Source organism: Micropterus dolomieu, linkage group LG22 (genome assembly GCF_021292245.1).
Source record: "Micropterus dolomieu isolate WLL.071019.BEF.003 ecotype Adirondacks linkage group LG22, ASM2129224v1, whole genome shotgun sequence".
Taxonomy (NCBI): Eukaryota; Metazoa; Chordata; class Actinopteri; order Centrarchiformes; family Centrarchidae; genus Micropterus; species Micropterus dolomieu.
In genome coordinates, this window is record NC_060171.1 from 13,227,004 (window position 1) to 13,243,254 (window position 16,251).

Sequence of the window (16,251 nt, forward strand, 5' to 3'; positions counted from 1 at the left end):
AAACGTGTGTGCACATGTGCAAATCTAGTTGTTCAAAAAATGTATTAATGCTCAAATGTAATTATGGATTTCAAACAAAAGGGTTGAAAAGCGGAATTGGTTCTCTAAACTCTCAGCTGTTCTGTATTTATCAGAAAAGTCAATTTCATGGCTAATAGGTTCATTACTGTGGTCATGCTTGAAGAGTCTTTTCTGATAAAACTCACTGAGGAGTTGAGCGCTAAGCCGCTGGAGCACAGGTCTTAATAAGGTTCTCTCTCTGTGTCTCGCTTTCTCATGGTAATATTACACTGAAGTTAAACTTTGACCCTTTTTTCCTCACATCCAACTCCTGTATTTTAGACTGTTGTGACTGCTGTGTGGAGCAAATCCAACAACATAAAAGAAATCTCCTTGTGTAGAAAAGGGCACAGATTTCCCTCAGCTGCTCTATTCACTACAGACAATTTATCTGCTGTTGTGGGGGAGAGTTTCTGCAAAGGTCCAGCTAGACAAGACGGGTCCGTGCTGCATACTAATGACAGACGACTGTTTCTACCACACAGTCTTGTCATCCTGCATTCCAGCCATGTTCCCATGCTGTCATGCTGCAGTGGAGATGGAGCGCTTTATGAGGCAACGCTTTGCTACAGCACGTAAGAAGCTCCGACTTGTGTTTGAAATTGAATTCTTTATTGTCATGCAGCATGATGCAGGCTCAGACCTAACCTGAATCCTAGACCTAGCAAGTTCGACATAACACACCCCCAATATCCTGATTCAGCAGAAACAGTGACCTGACAGAAGCTGATGCCCACCTAGACCACCAGCCCTTCCAACCTGCTTAATCCCACATGCATGCAAGGTGCATTAGCACCAGGTGCTTTCTAAAAAATGTAAATTCCCCTTCTGCTCTCTTCCCAACTGCATATTCAAATTTAAACTACATCTCTCAAACAAATTGCAATAAAAGGCAGGGTAGGTAAGTTTGAGAAACTAGCAAGAAACTGCTGGTTTTGAAAGTATCCAGCAGAGAAACTCCCACCCCCTCCCTTCTGGGCTCCTTCCAGAGCCACGCCCCCAAAACACGTGAACGCGCGTTGCCGGCACCGCCGGAGGACGAGCACAGTGTGACGAGCGGAGAGGAGCGGCTCACATCAGTGGTAAGAAAACATCTAACTTTATCATTATGAAAATAAAAAACTAACCCGGCTGTTGGTGCTCACTATCAAGCTAGCATGTTAATATAGGATAGGTTTAAAAAGACTGAGTTTTAATCAGTAACAAGCTGGCTAGCTAAATGTTAGCAACAGGTAGCTGTGCTAACAGCTTCGGTAACATTGTGCAACGCTAAAAGCAGGCTGATAAACATTTCCCGTTTCCATCAGTTACACTACACGAACGTGAATTTTGTGAAACATGTACGTTGTTTTGCATTTCAAATTTACATTTATTATTGTTTACTGATTACATCAACTAACTACAGCTCTGCTTCAGCCATTGGCTTATGTACATTGTGTACATTATTTATGTACATTGACCTGGTGTGTAATGTGGACTCAGAAGTCCTGTTAGAGAACAACAACCCCCTGTTCAATAAAAATATCTGATCATGTTGATGAAAGTTCTTTCCAAGTACACCGATCTTTCCAATTTGGGGTTCTAACAACTATATACTCCTTTACAGGCCAGAAACTGAGGACTGTGGACAACATCCAGACTACTGTGTTTCCATGCACCACACAAGGCTGACCTTCCAGACCCAGGACAGTAACAGACAGTTCAGTCAGGCAGCATACAGACTTGGTCACAGAGTCGTGATACTGAGTTGCTGTTTCTGGAAGATATGCAACTGTTATCCTGATCAACTAGAACAATACAGAGGCTTAATTCTAGCAGGATGTAAGATGTAATGTCACTAACTGCTACACAAATAATTCCATCCACTGTGTGGATGAATACCTGTACATTGTTTTTGTTATATGCCCAGGAGGGTAGAGAAAATACAAAGTATATTTTTCCCAGTTTTGGATAATATTTTCATTCTTTTTTAAATAAAACATTGAAAATGAAAAATGCCTTTTCTTTACACTTGCAGCATAAACAATCAAGCAACTACATTTATGTCTTTATGTCTGAAATAATGACATCCAAATGTGGTATAACACTTGATTATTGTTATTATATACTACTAAAACTACAACCTATATCACAAATAGATCATTTTAAACATCATTAAAAATAAGTATATACAGAAAGAGACAAGGTGTGTCCACAGGTATGTTGACTGATTATGAAGACAGTTCAGACTTTACACGTAGCATCGTACCGCTGCTGTGGAGATGATTTAAGATCTCACAATCACCTCTCTGACATGATTACCACATTTCAAAACCAACCATATTACAGTTGGGCCAGGGAACCCCATGTTGTGATCATCAGGTCTCCTGGTTCTGCTTCTAGGCATCTCAGTAGTAGACAACCGTCGGAGGAGGAGGATGACACTCTGGAGGTCTGCGATGTAACTGTAGTCCTTTCTCCACCTTCAGTGAGTACAAGCGCCACTTCCTGGACTTTTTGTTGTACACCTTGCTGTACCTGACAATACAGAAAGGAGGATCAGCTTAGTGAAAAGTTTGTAATACCTGACATTGTTAGCATTTCCACATAAAATGCAATCAAAACAATAAATCAGCACCGTCTATCTGTATTCCTCATACGGTTTAATTTTTCTTGACTCATCACTTATAAATGTTTTGAGTAAAATGCACAAGAGTACTCATAATGAAACATAATGAATTGTGTCATCAGCTTTTCTCCTGGCTGGACTGTGGACACGGTGGTTGTGATCCGATCAGCGTATACTGGTGAGAAGCACAGAGTGTTGGAAGACTCCAAATCTGCAGGTGACCTGAGGGCACAGTAGAAATAAAACATACAGGATTTTTTACTTCTGGTAAAATAAGTAATGGCATAACAGCACCAATTACAGTAAAAGGTTTTCACACAGTAGGTTTAGCTACGAACAATGTCAAAACTATATTATAGGTAGCTTATATACCAGAAACACAGATACTTGTGGACCTTTAGCCATCATTGTTTATGTATACTAATGTTGAAATGTCTTTCTCATAACTACAAACTAACAGCTACATCACCACATTTGTGAAAGAGTAACAGTCAGTCAAACAACGCTTGCAGACACAACATAATCACACAAACAGATTAGATACAAGGTGTAAAGATAGGTGTAAACATAGTATAACAATAAACCTAGATGGTGAATAACTATACCGGCGCAGTCTACACCTACATTGTCTTACCTAATGTTAGTGTTGGAAAACACAGCTCTCAGGTGCGCTGCTATTTTCCAGCTCACCTACAGCTAAATAGAATTCATCGTCTGTACTCTGGCTCCTACACCAGTCTGCAGTCAAAGCTACCGTTAGCTGCATGCTAATTAGGTAGCTACCATTAGCTGTATGCTAAGTAGGTAGCTACGTTTGCTAGCGATGAAAGTAACTATTACCATGAAAATGATAAAAGCCAGACTACCTGTCCAGCAGAAATAAAGCCACCACGGTGTGACTTTTCAGCCCCTTGATGTATCACCCACCGGTCTGACCGCTTCGCTCGTCCGGTCTGAGAGCAGCTGACCAGGTGCGCGCACGGGGGCAGCTCCTGTAGCAGCAGGGCTGGTAGCCATGGCAGCGAGGGAGAGTGACAGTCAGCCAGCCAATCATTGCATTCAGTCCGAATGGAACGGGTGACTGTGTTTACTGCAGCCCTGAGAGGACCACAGACAGCCGATTTTTATAGTCTCTTTTTCAGAGCACCTAACTTTTTAATTTGTATTGGTGTATATAGACAGTTTAAACAAATATGACAAAAACTGTTTTAGAAGCAACTTGCCTACCCTGCCTTTAAATCTGCAGTATGTTTAAACTTGGCTGGGCTAGTGTTTTCCCTTTCATCTATTCTAATCTAACACTCTAATGTAATATTCACCAGAAGGCTCTCGGCTTATCCTGATGAACCATGAGGGCTAAATAATCCACTCTTTTGTTCCCAATCTGATAACTTCCTCATTTTTCTCTCCCCTTACACTTCCTGCTCTATCTTTTTGTCATTCACACTTTCAACCTTCAAGGGCACTGTTAAAGATTTAACAGTGCATGCTACAGCACTACAGGTACTTCCAGACACACACACACACACACACACACACCTAATGGAGCTTGTAATGGCATGGTCAGGATGAACAAGTGAACAGTGGTTCATGTGTTTGCAATTTGAGCAGGATCAGTGCTCTTGTCTAATCCAGTAAACTGACCGTCCTCACTGGTCCATATCGATTTTCAACTTAAGTGGAAGATAGTTCCTCAGAAGAGAGATAGAGTTAATATCTCTTGCTGCCAATGAAAGAGAATTAAACATATTTAAACATTGGCTATAAACTGTTGGGGAGGCTTCAGCTGGAAGAGGTGAGGTGATGAGTTTGAATCAATAACTTTAAAATCTATTTACCACACTAGCAAACTGTAGTGTCTGACCAATGTTTTGGGGCAAACAAATCATCCAGAGGTCAAGTGTTTAATAAGAAGCTTCATGAGAACTAAACCTTCTATTGGGTAAACAAGAAAGGGGAAGAAAAAAAGCTGTAAGACTTTGTACTCCTTGGCAAAACAGCAATCAGCTCTATAAATAGCTCCCACAGACGGTCCTGGCCAATTATTTATGAATAATAATGGAATGACTTGCATGGAGACATGTCACAGTTAAAAACAGCATCATCCATCTCTCCTTCCGTCTCAGCACTCATTGCCCAAGGGGAGGTGGTGGGAGTGGGGAGTGAAAGAAAAGGAGGGTGGGGATGTAAGAGGTAAAAAAAAAAGAGAGATGCATAACAGAACAGTCTGTCATTTGAGCAATGTGTGAGGTGAATGTCTGCATGGGTAAACCACACTGACACTTAACACATCAACATCAACAGGAAGGTGAGGCTCCAGAAATAGCAAGAAATCAAATATCTTCATGAAACAGTGTTTCAGGGTCAAAAGAAATTCTGAGATGAAATTATTTCTGGATCAAAGGTGTGTCTCGCATTCCTGCTTCACACTGTAAAACACAGATTATACCAATATCCAACTGCTCGTCAGGATAAAGAGGATTTTAGCTAACATATTCATCCCTGAACAACTGTCATGCTATAATATTGAGACAGACACTTTCACAATTTGAAATGTAGATCTATTTTAATTATGTCCATGACAGTATGAGCTGTGTGCCTTTGGCTTAAATAAACAAAGCAATACAGTGGTGACGACAACTAAATAATATTTTCAGTGAGAAAACAACTGGTGGTAACAACTCCATGTGACTCCAATGCAATGTCAAGCTGTAGCGGTTTATTACAGAGCGCCTATCATTAAAAGTGCTTTCTAAAGCACGCTGGCTCTGACTATAATGACCTGAGCCACTGAACCGTATCACATTTTGGGAATTGGACAAGCTTGGCCCATCATCAAACATTACTCAGCATCAGTGTTCAGTTTAGTGTAAATATCAACCGCGGGGGCACACAGAAAAGCCTGTGCCATCCTTCTAGTGCTGCCTCATTTGCATTCATACAATGTAACACTGAAATATTGTTTTGACAGTCCTGATGATGGCGAGGTTGGGTGTAGAGTTATGGAAGTTTCAAAGCAAGTCTGTACCCTCACCCTACATATAAAAAAGAAAAATTATATTAAATCACTTACTAGCAGTACTATACAGTCCTCAGTATACTTGTGTATGCTGTCCTTTGGGTGGATGGTACCGCATTTGTACATAGAATTCAGAAAGAATGCAGCTCATGTGATAAAGCATATTGCTTACCTCTGGCTGATTAGGTGTATTCTAGTATTTGAGCTGCACCCAGGGATAGAAGACTTACAATTGGCCCCTATAGGCATAATCCCACGTGATACAGACCCCATCTCTACTTTGCAATTGCTAGATGGGCTTCTTCACATACAGTGTGGCACGGAGAATTGATAATACCACTGTATAATGTGCAACAGTCAAACTCAACCATGGTTTTAATTTTGAATTACTTCTGTCAACTGATAAGCCAATCAGGGACCCAAGAGAGCAGAGCTCAGAGACTATGAATCCCTAGAAACCCCCACCTTAATCCTTATTGCGGAAACCAATGGTTAGCTGAATAATCTCCATAATTTGCATAATATTTCAAACTCTGCAGTTGCCGGATGAATGCAGGGATCATCTCCATGCATTTTTTCCTTCCATTCATTCTTCCATTGGTCCTCCATGTAAAATATGCCTTAATCAAGGAAGGGCCCACCTGAGTTCTCTTTGACTTTTCTGGGTTATGATGATAAGAGCCAACACTGAGCCTGTGTTTCTTATCTAAAGTTGAAAATGTCTTGCATGACATTTTGGCATCCATTGACTGTCACTTGTGAAAAAGTTGCACATGTACATGTATTAAAAGGTCTCAGTTTGTTCTCGACCAAAAGAAATTCTAAAGTGAAAAGAATGGCCCCAAAACCTTCACATATAACAATGATCGAGATGGATCCAGTGGAATAGCTCTGTAGACTAGACACCGCAATTCGGAGATAAAACTACCTTTGTAATGATTCTATGGGTCTATTTGCTCCTCAGCCAAGTATATTATCCCAAGACAGTATTACCAACGTAATCCATTTTCCATTAATGACCAAAAAATAAAGGGTACTTAGGGTAACTGGATAAACTCAGACAATCTTCTGAAAGAAAACTGTGTCTGGACAGTGATGCATATTCTTGATATTAAGGGTGGGAATCCTAGGATCTTCCAATTGATTCTATATTAAATAAACCGAAAAATGGACACCATTTTCAGTCTCTTACCATTCACTTTGAGAACAAACAAAACAGATTATAAATCGAATTATTCACTAAAAATCTGGGAACAATTCCACCATTCTTTGAAGATCAAAAATTTTCCAAGAGTCTAAGAGCGCCAGAATAAACTGCATCCAGACAACGTGACCATTCATGCTGCCACAAAGTAGTTTAGATCGACTGTGTTCGATGCAGGAATAGATGACAGCACCTCCTCTTTGCTGCCTACATGTAGTGTTTTCTTGTAAATGGAAAATGCGCACCACCTGCTACAGTAGAGCAAGCCAGCAGCCTCTAAGCCAGGCCCAGACACACATCTCCTGGTCTTCTGAGTGTGTAGGCGGACAAACTCCTTTCCACTTGGTAACAGCCGAAATGTCTCCCACATGTGTGTGAACTTCAGTGCCTCCTTTTTCAAGCAACTTCCTTCCTATGAATGTCTCAATCATCTTTTGACAGAGATAGGAATTGATCAGCATCACTTCTGGGCCCCCACCATGTACCACAATGCAACCTAATGCAGTGCAAGATCACAGGTGGAGAGGGAGACAGACAGAGTGGGGAATAATGAAAAAAAACAGAGATCGAAAGGAAGGTCAGAGTTAAGGTACAATTAGGGGATTGTGAGAGAACATCAGTGCCACTAGGCAGTCTCCTGAAAAAAATTGAGAAATATGAAAACAAACATCATTATGCAACTGCCACTGTGTATAAAATGTCAGAGAAGGCACCGTTGTTACGTGTTAGCTGTAAAGACCAGATCTGAAGAATGAGGGCGAGTTTTCCGCCCTCTAAAAAATGACACCTTGTTGTAATGCAGACAGATGGCCTGATATCATCCATCCTGACTGTTTTTTTTTCCTCTGTATTTTCTTCCAAATGCACACCCCTACACTGGACTGACAGGGCCCTGTTGCTTGCCATCTGCTTGCCATGTTTGGCACTAGAGCATGTATTTCCTGTATGAGATCTCCCCTGTTGGGGACACCATTGACTCAGTCACTCACTCACTCTGCTTTCATGAAGACAGCTTATCACTTCATTGCTCTAATCAGTTCAACAACTTATTCACATCTCGCTCAGTTATAAATTCTTGCCTGTGGTGAAAATCAGTCTTGACATTTCAAATTGCAAAGACAAACAACTTTCCATCGTTTTGTTTGGGAGTTGCCCCAAAATTGTTTTATTTCATACAGAAATGATTCTCAGTCTCTGGGTAATGCAAAAAGAGAATTTGAATCAAGACTGAGCAGTTGTTAGAAGTTTGTTTTGCTAATGCCTCCCTGTGAATTTCTTACAGAACCCAGCAGAAATCCAATCTCTACAGATCATCCACCCAGCAAAAGAAATTACAGTCCATTTGTCAAGTGGAACCAAAATCTAATCTGTTTGTTTAATGACACGAGGCCTGTTTATGAGTCTCTATGCCTTCATAGCTTATCACAACCAACACTTAAATACCCTCAAGAACATATCTATCAGTTTATGAGCTGCCATTAAAATGGTCTTAGTATATCATAGTTTCACTATGCATTATTCATATATTACAAGCAGGAAAAATGCAGTTCATTTAATAAAGGTCCCATATAATTTCACATTTGGAGAGGGCAATTTGACTTTATACACTGTGAGAGGATATAAATTTGTCAATCATCATAAATGTCTCTATACCGTTTATATACTATGCAAACTATTCCTTTAATATTTTTGTATTTTGTATGTAGCTATTGTGGGCAATGTTGCAATGCTTTATGCAATATTGTATTCTAAGTATTTTTGTTTCAATGTGATGAAGCACGTAATGTAATTTATTTATGAATAAGATAAAATCTCATCACGATGTGTCAATACCACAACAAAAAAATAACACGATACAGCAGTTGTTTCTGTATCATCCACTTGGGCTGACAGTTTTTCAAAAACATTAAGCTTGAATGAATGAGAACAATTTGTTGGAATTAATTTGAACAAAACCCCCGCAGCCTGGTCCTAAACTATGTTGTAGAATTAAAGCTGGGGTAGGCAATGTTTGAGAACAGGTAGGTAAACAGGTATGTAGACAGTTGATAGGCCACCACGTTCTTCCTGCAACAGTCATCATATTTTTTTTTCATTTTTGGGTCAGACCATTTGATTTATTGACTGCTGTCAGGATGTAAAGGGAATTTAAAGAAATTTAAAAAAGCATGCTTCTGAAATAAATTACCTGTCTCAGCTTTAACGTTTTCTTGTTCACTAGCAATACCTTTGCTGCTTCATTAGAGTGAGCGCTATCGCAGCTGCATTTTACAATGGAAGCTTTAACAGCTTTTTCCTTATCTCAGATTTTTCCATCTATGGTGTCAAATTCAAAATCTTCCATACATTACCTCACAGATGGTTGGGTTCCATGATTATGTGCTCAGTTTCCTCCATTTAGTGTTTACAAAGTGAACAATAATAGCCCTAGTTTACTGATAGGGCAACAGATGCAATACATTAGAATGACAGAGCACAGAACACCCAGGAGTATGACATGGACTTTTGTAATTACACACTGTTCATTTTGAATTCAAACAGATCAAACAGAATACAATTTTTCCTCTAACAGCCCTTTCACACACCACTATTTAACATTGTCCCCCTCTCGATTGCAATTTCCAAGTCACCCTGACTGGATTTCTGCCCGGATAAAGTACGATCAATTCATATTTTGCAGAACTGATTAAGAAGCATCAGCATCCTCCATGTTGACAGAGAGACTAAATCACAGTGGAGGCTAACATTTCTTAATGGAAAATCATCACAAAATAACTTAACACTCCAGAAAGAGCTGAATAATATTCTTGGTTCTTCCTACTTTCGAATGAACGAGTGCTTGATTTCTTGTGACACCGCAGGATATAAGTGTTTGATCATAGGATAGAAGTAAGCACACACACCACAGGATGTACATGTTACAGCACAGTGTATGAGTCAGCCACTAGGGAGTCAGCAAGGATGCATTGATTATGTAGAAATAGTTTGGCAATCTACTTTAGCATGACTCATAGTGATACACAGAAAACCACTAATAGCATCAACATTCTAATAGCATCTTCCGTTGCACATGCATCTACGCACGGATACACACACTTCCCAGTGGTGTCACAGTATGTGCCTTGATAATGAGAAATGCTGGCAAAATTGACCAGCCCTGTGTTACCTTGACCCCATGCCAGACAATCAAGGGAAACAGCCTGGTACACTCATAGACAGGGCCAACACCCTACTACTGCCACCCACACAGAATATCACACTCCTGAGCAACAGTCATCTCACTGATGCATGGGAGACTGGACTTAACTGCACCTGGTGTCTCTGATGCCCTTAAAGGCTAAACAATATGCAGTGATTTAAGGACATCAGACTAATTCTGAAAATGGCAAAATACATGATCTTTCATTCCACACCTGTCAAAGATTAAGTTATGCATGCTTAGGTATAATAAAGAGCTTAATTCACTGCTACACATCCTCACTATAGCATACAGAACAAGAATGAGCATCTTAGTGCTGCATTTAACTCATAATTGCATATAATTGACATCTATTTCCCTCCATTCAAAGAGAGGAGAACTAACAGGAAAAGATACTGTCTTCACATTTTGTGGCACACATCCAGACATCTTGCAGTTTGGGTTAGAAGTTACACTGATATCAAAGTTTTGCTTTTAAATGATTGAAAACAATCAGCATCAGATCCATTCAGTTCACACTTTGAACAGGAGATTTGACATGTACTGTATCGACACTCATACCGTCTCGCCACACAAGACAAAGGTGCTGATTAGATATGCACGATATGTTGTGTCAGCATCGACATCGCGATGTGGGCATGTGCAACAGTCACATGCGATGTCAATGCAAATGAACTCAAACAAGTCATGCAACCACTTTGTTTGCTGCTTGACACAAAAGGAAAACTCACGAGGTTCTCATTTTCCACAAGCTCAAAGATATGTCTGTCTTATATTACATAATTTAGCACAATTTAAGGCTTCTTGGATACACAGAGTTTGATCAGTTCCCAATTTGATCTGATTTAAATTTATTGTTTATTTGAAAAGGGACAATGTACATTGATCAAAAAACAGTTCAGTTCAGACGTAGATTTTTGAACCACGGATCGATTTATACCACTTTTTGGGGGGGGCAGGGGGCATTACTATCATTATTATTATTATTGTCCATCTTGAGTTAGTTAAACTCAAGATGTTTAGCGTAACTTGTAGGCATGACCACTCAATCGTGACTGTACCAAAATCATCACATGACACACACAGTTGGAAGACAATATTTACAAAATATAGGCCCACAGCTTGTGCTAACTTGCGCCACCGCCACAGTTACGATAGTTCAACAGTCCAGGGGGCGGGTTCCGTCCCACAGAATGTAATTGTTCTGAAACCAAGACTGAAACCTGGTTTAAGTCTTGGTTTCAGAACAATTACAGCCCTATTGGGTTTTTTGACGAACTGTTCAAATGCACCTCTTCACAAGTCCATGTGTAAAGTTTATCAGGAAACACGTGTTGTTTTTCCCAAATAGTGTCAGAGTTGCATACACGAAACAGATATTGGAGGACTCAAAGCTGATTTCTGGAGGAGTGTGTGTGGTAGAAGTAGGAGGGGTTTTTGATTTGTTAGAAGAGTATAGACTTTTAAAGTACCCAAATGATGAACATTTTGATTTTTAATTGTACATGAACAACACAATGCATGTATCTGGTAAAAATGACTGTATTTTTTCATATCACAATAAATATATATAGAAAGGCAGAAAAAAACGATATTGCAATGTCACTTTTTTCCAATGGTGCAGCCCTAGCGCTGATCTTTTTGCCACAGTAGCTGGAGGCTGGCCTTAATGAAGAGGTAGCAGCTGAGGAAGAAAGGGTCATCTTGTCTGTCTGAGCCAAGGCAGTGGCCCATTAGTGGTGGACCATCAACAAGGAAGGCCTCGATGACAAGGTGTGACTAGGGACAGGCACGAGATGACAGCTAGCAGTGGGTAATTATTGTTAGGCGTGAGCAAGGAAAGTGAGAAGGAAGGGAATCACGTGAAGGCAGAAGACAGGGTCTGGAAAAATATGTGTGATTTGAGGAAGGGAACAACAGCAGAAGAATTGTGTCATGGCATCTATGTCCACAAGGTGCAATATTGGAACCATTCACAATGTTTCCCCCATTATGGAGTTGTAGCAAAAAAAAATTTTGTGCACGTAGTGCATAGAATGTCTGAATATAAAACCCGAACACAACATGTCTCAGCAGTATTGCTCTTGTGTCCATGAGCATGCGATGCACATTAGAACAGCTCAAAATTTCAGTGTTTCCCCATAGTTTTATGTGAGCTTTAGATGAATGTTTTGGTGGAGGTCATAGTAATCACGGTCAGGGGGGTGGGGGTGTTTGGGAGTCCTCCCAAGAAAATTTTATGTTTTCCAATATAAAATATTTCTCATCATCACCATATCTCTGAACAAATAGTTGGAAAAGCTAGAACAGATAATAAATAAACAACACCTAAAGATCAGTCTACTGGAAAGGAACTACAACCATTAGATTTGGGGAAAAGAATTTGATTGGTTATGATGCTGTCCACAGTGATTTTACATTTATGGCACAGCGTGTTTTGGCCATCCCCCCTAAGCCTTAACGGCAGGAAAACCCTGTTAATGTGACCTCAGAATCATTATAGATACGATTGTTCATGTTTGCCTTTTGTGTCTTCATTTTACAGCTTTATCTGTATAGAAATTAATATAAAATATAGGCAACATGAGAAACCACCTCCCTGCATTATATTTGCACATTAAAATCCAAAATGAAACATCTCATTAGCTTAAAAGGACTAGTTTGCATCACTAATTTGCTTTACTAACCTGAGGTTCTCCAGTCACCACCGTCCTTTATTTTTGCTAACAACCACATTTTCGGACTCATCTGAAAGCTGAAAAATAATTTAGGATGAACCAATCTGTGTACAGGACAGAGCTGTAGGCTACACCAATTTAGTCTAAGTTTGTACCTGATAATCTCAACATTGGACAAGTAGGTAGTAATAAAATACAGCTACCAGTTACTTTCTATAAATTGAGCTAATGTTAAGTTACATAGCAGCCAAAAGACGTAGCCTACTGCTTCCCTGCTCAGCTGCTCAGTCTGAAGGGGGGGATGTTAGCTAGCACAAACAGGCTTCCCTTTTCCAGCAGTTGGGGAAACAACAGACTGTAACCGACACTGTACATTTACTGGCAAAATATTTTCCTCCGCTCGCGTTCACCGTCACTTTCTGTCGCTCCAACAATCAAACACTCGCTACGCACCTCCTGATTCCTAAAAGGAGTTACGTTGCTCTTATAAAAACACCTGTCACGTAGATGTTCTGTTAATAACGAAGCGAGGAAGCAAGCCAAGGGATGAGTTTTCTGTGCTCGCACAGTGTGTGAGTGAAAATTAGTAGTGCACTGACAATGAGTGTGGGAAATTTTAGTAGCGGCGGTCACAATTCAGCAGGGTGCACCGCCGCTCCTGAATGCATATAGGGGAAACAATGCTTCCCTTCAGACATTTCATTTTAAAAAAGGACAATTGTCAGTAAACAAATAAATCACTGTACAAAGAAGGTGCACTGATGTGAACATAAGATAGCAGGAATCCCCTAGTTGCCTTTTTTAAATTTTTTGTGGAATAATGGAGCTTCCAAAAAAAGTATAGACTACTATATGTCTTCAGAAGAATAACTTGTGACTATGTATTAGCGTTTGTATTGGGTGGGCGTGAGAGTGAATACATGTGTACGTGCACGTACACATGGAAGAGTAAGGAAGGAAGAGTAACTCTGCTTATTAGTGGGCCTCCTGTTGGTGTTCACAGGCCCATCTATTTGAGGTTAATCTCTCCATCCCCCTAAAGACTACAACTCAAAGGAGATACTGAAGAGAAAAACAAGCATTGTTTGTCGCAAGCAACTACAAGGCCAGAGTTCCAACCACAAAGCCGTCTGTATTTTAGTGTGAGGACTGATCAGCAAATGTACTGTACATAATGTCCATGTAGTTAGCATCTTCTACCTCCACTGCAAACTAAACACAGTATGTCATCATCAGTGTAGCACTCATAGGACCTTTAAGTCACCTCTACATGGCAATCAAAATATAATATGGTGCAAAAACAGATTACAGCATAAAACCAATACCAGATTAAGAGATTGCAATATGTTCCTTAAGTAGATTGAGAAGAGGAAATTTCAAAAATGTCTCTATTTTCATCGTTCTAATAGTGAAGTAACCCGATATAGACAAATTCCTTTCTATTCTGTGACAATAGTATAAAATGGCAGTAAATGTTATTGTGCTCCATTAAGAAGTCCTTTGTCTGTGTTACCCTGGCCGTCAGAACCTAATGGTCTTTGTAATCTTTGGCAAGTAATTTCGTTAAAGAATGGAATTCCCTCTCTGTTAGGTCCCCTGTGGCTACTGAACACAGGGATAAGGCATTATATTAGAAGACAGTCAGCCAGGAAAGCCAATAGGGCTTAGACCAGAGAACAACATGGCAGTCTCAGCTGTTAATAACACAAACGCACTAAGACAGACGCAAACACACACACACACACAGATATACAGCCCCCGGGGCGGAAATGTCCTTGGCACAAAGCATGCATGGAAAATAATCAATTTTCCCTGATATGCATTTAAAATGTTGGCAAAGCAAAATCCGCTGACCTAGTTACCCTCACGTTAGTCAATGACAAACTGGTTACTGAAGTCCTTAAAGTTGTTGTTGAAGGAGAGAGTCTGTCCATTTTCCCGTTACATGAACTCCCAGGGGAAGCAGCATGACCAGACGAAATTAGATGACAAACACTGAGTGCTCTGATGGCCGAGTGCCTGTAGGGAGGAGCATAAATGTGTCCATCTTTGTGTTTATCTGCTCTGTGTGTGTGTTTGTGTGTTTGTCCTCTACGTGCTTCCCCCAAGATTCAGCCCTGGTGTGTGAGTGTGGGGTCCCCCATGCACTCCCTTGCGTTCCCACGCCTTTGCCGACGCTCTTTGACATGGCTAACGTAAACAGATGTTGTGCCGTGACAGGAAGTGACCGACTTCTGAGGAGCTGAAAAGAAGCTGTTCTGTCTCCGTGACAGAGAACAGTGAAGAGGTCACAGTATGGCAGGAAACAGAAAAGAATCTGTCCCAGGCGGGTGTGTGTGTGTGTGTGTGTGTGTGTAGGGGGTGTTGGGGATTGAAGAGGGCGCATGGACAATCTCTAACCACATGGTCAGGGTTGAACAGCTGACTTCACCTAGTTCAGCTTTATGGCTCTAACCTTACTGACTCATGATGCCACCAGGACTGTAAATCAATTGCAGAACACAGAGCTCACCTCTAACCAAAGCAGAGGGAAGGAAAAGTGATTGAGTAAAAGAGAGGGGGACACAGCTAGAGAGAAAGATTACATATCTTTGGCACCTAATATAGCTATGACAATAAATAACAGCAACAAAGTATGGTGAAGCAAATTACGAGATACTCATAGTACACATGTAGACGTTGCCAAAAAAACCCAAAACATGCAGTAATTCTATAACCTTATTGTATATTAGTCCACACAAGTTCTTATTTTCTGGTGAATATTTCCCAGACTGAACTTTCACAAACTCAGTAGGCCTCATATTGGCCGCTATAGGCTACTAACAAATTGCATTACACACTACTTGCACATTTTTACCTCTAAGAGACATGGAATACACAGACTCGGAGCAATCATAGCTTACCATCATTTATCCGTCTTGCAAGATGGTGATCAGACAGAACATCGTAAAGTGTCCCAGAGGCTGTGTAGATTGTATGCCATTATACACAGGATAAAACAAGCAATTATATGATTCTGTGTCATCTAATACCTACATTAGACAGCGTTTGATAGGTTGTGGCTGCTTTAGGAAATAATAACATGCTCATATCAAATTTGAGAAGTGGACATTAAGAGAATAAATTATGACTGCTAATCATAGATGACTGCTATTGCTCACAAGCAAGACAATTTTGGATTACATTAGGATTGTCGAGAGGATTCATTCATTCATTTCATTTATTATACAGGAAAGGTTTAAGAGCAACAATTTAGTTACAGTAAACGGGCCTGACTCAGTTTAAAAACTGGTTTACAGCAGGTTCCTGTTCTGCAGCAACATAGAACAATGAACACAATTTCAACACATTTATACTGGCTAGACAGATACAAACAAGTGAAACATTAAATACAGGGCTAAAAACAAGACTAAAAACAAAACATGAACAATCAGTGTGTATGACTGTTAAAAAGAAACCGTTTATATGACTTTTTGATGATGA

At 40.2% G+C, this 16,251-nt stretch overlaps 1 long non-coding RNA gene across 1 annotated transcript; it reads right to left on the reverse strand.

Moving 5' to 3' along the window:
- Nucleotides 1-7,023: 7,023 nt before the first annotated feature.
- LOC123962345 lies at nucleotides 7,024-9,340 on the reverse strand. Its single transcript, XR_006822906.1, has 2 exons — nucleotides 9,243-9,340; nucleotides 7,024-7,387 (listed from the first exon to the last, which is right to left on the reverse strand). It is a non-coding gene; the product is annotated as an uncharacterized LOC123962345 (long non-coding RNA).
- Between the last annotated feature and the right edge of the window lie 6,911 nt (nucleotides 9,341-16,251).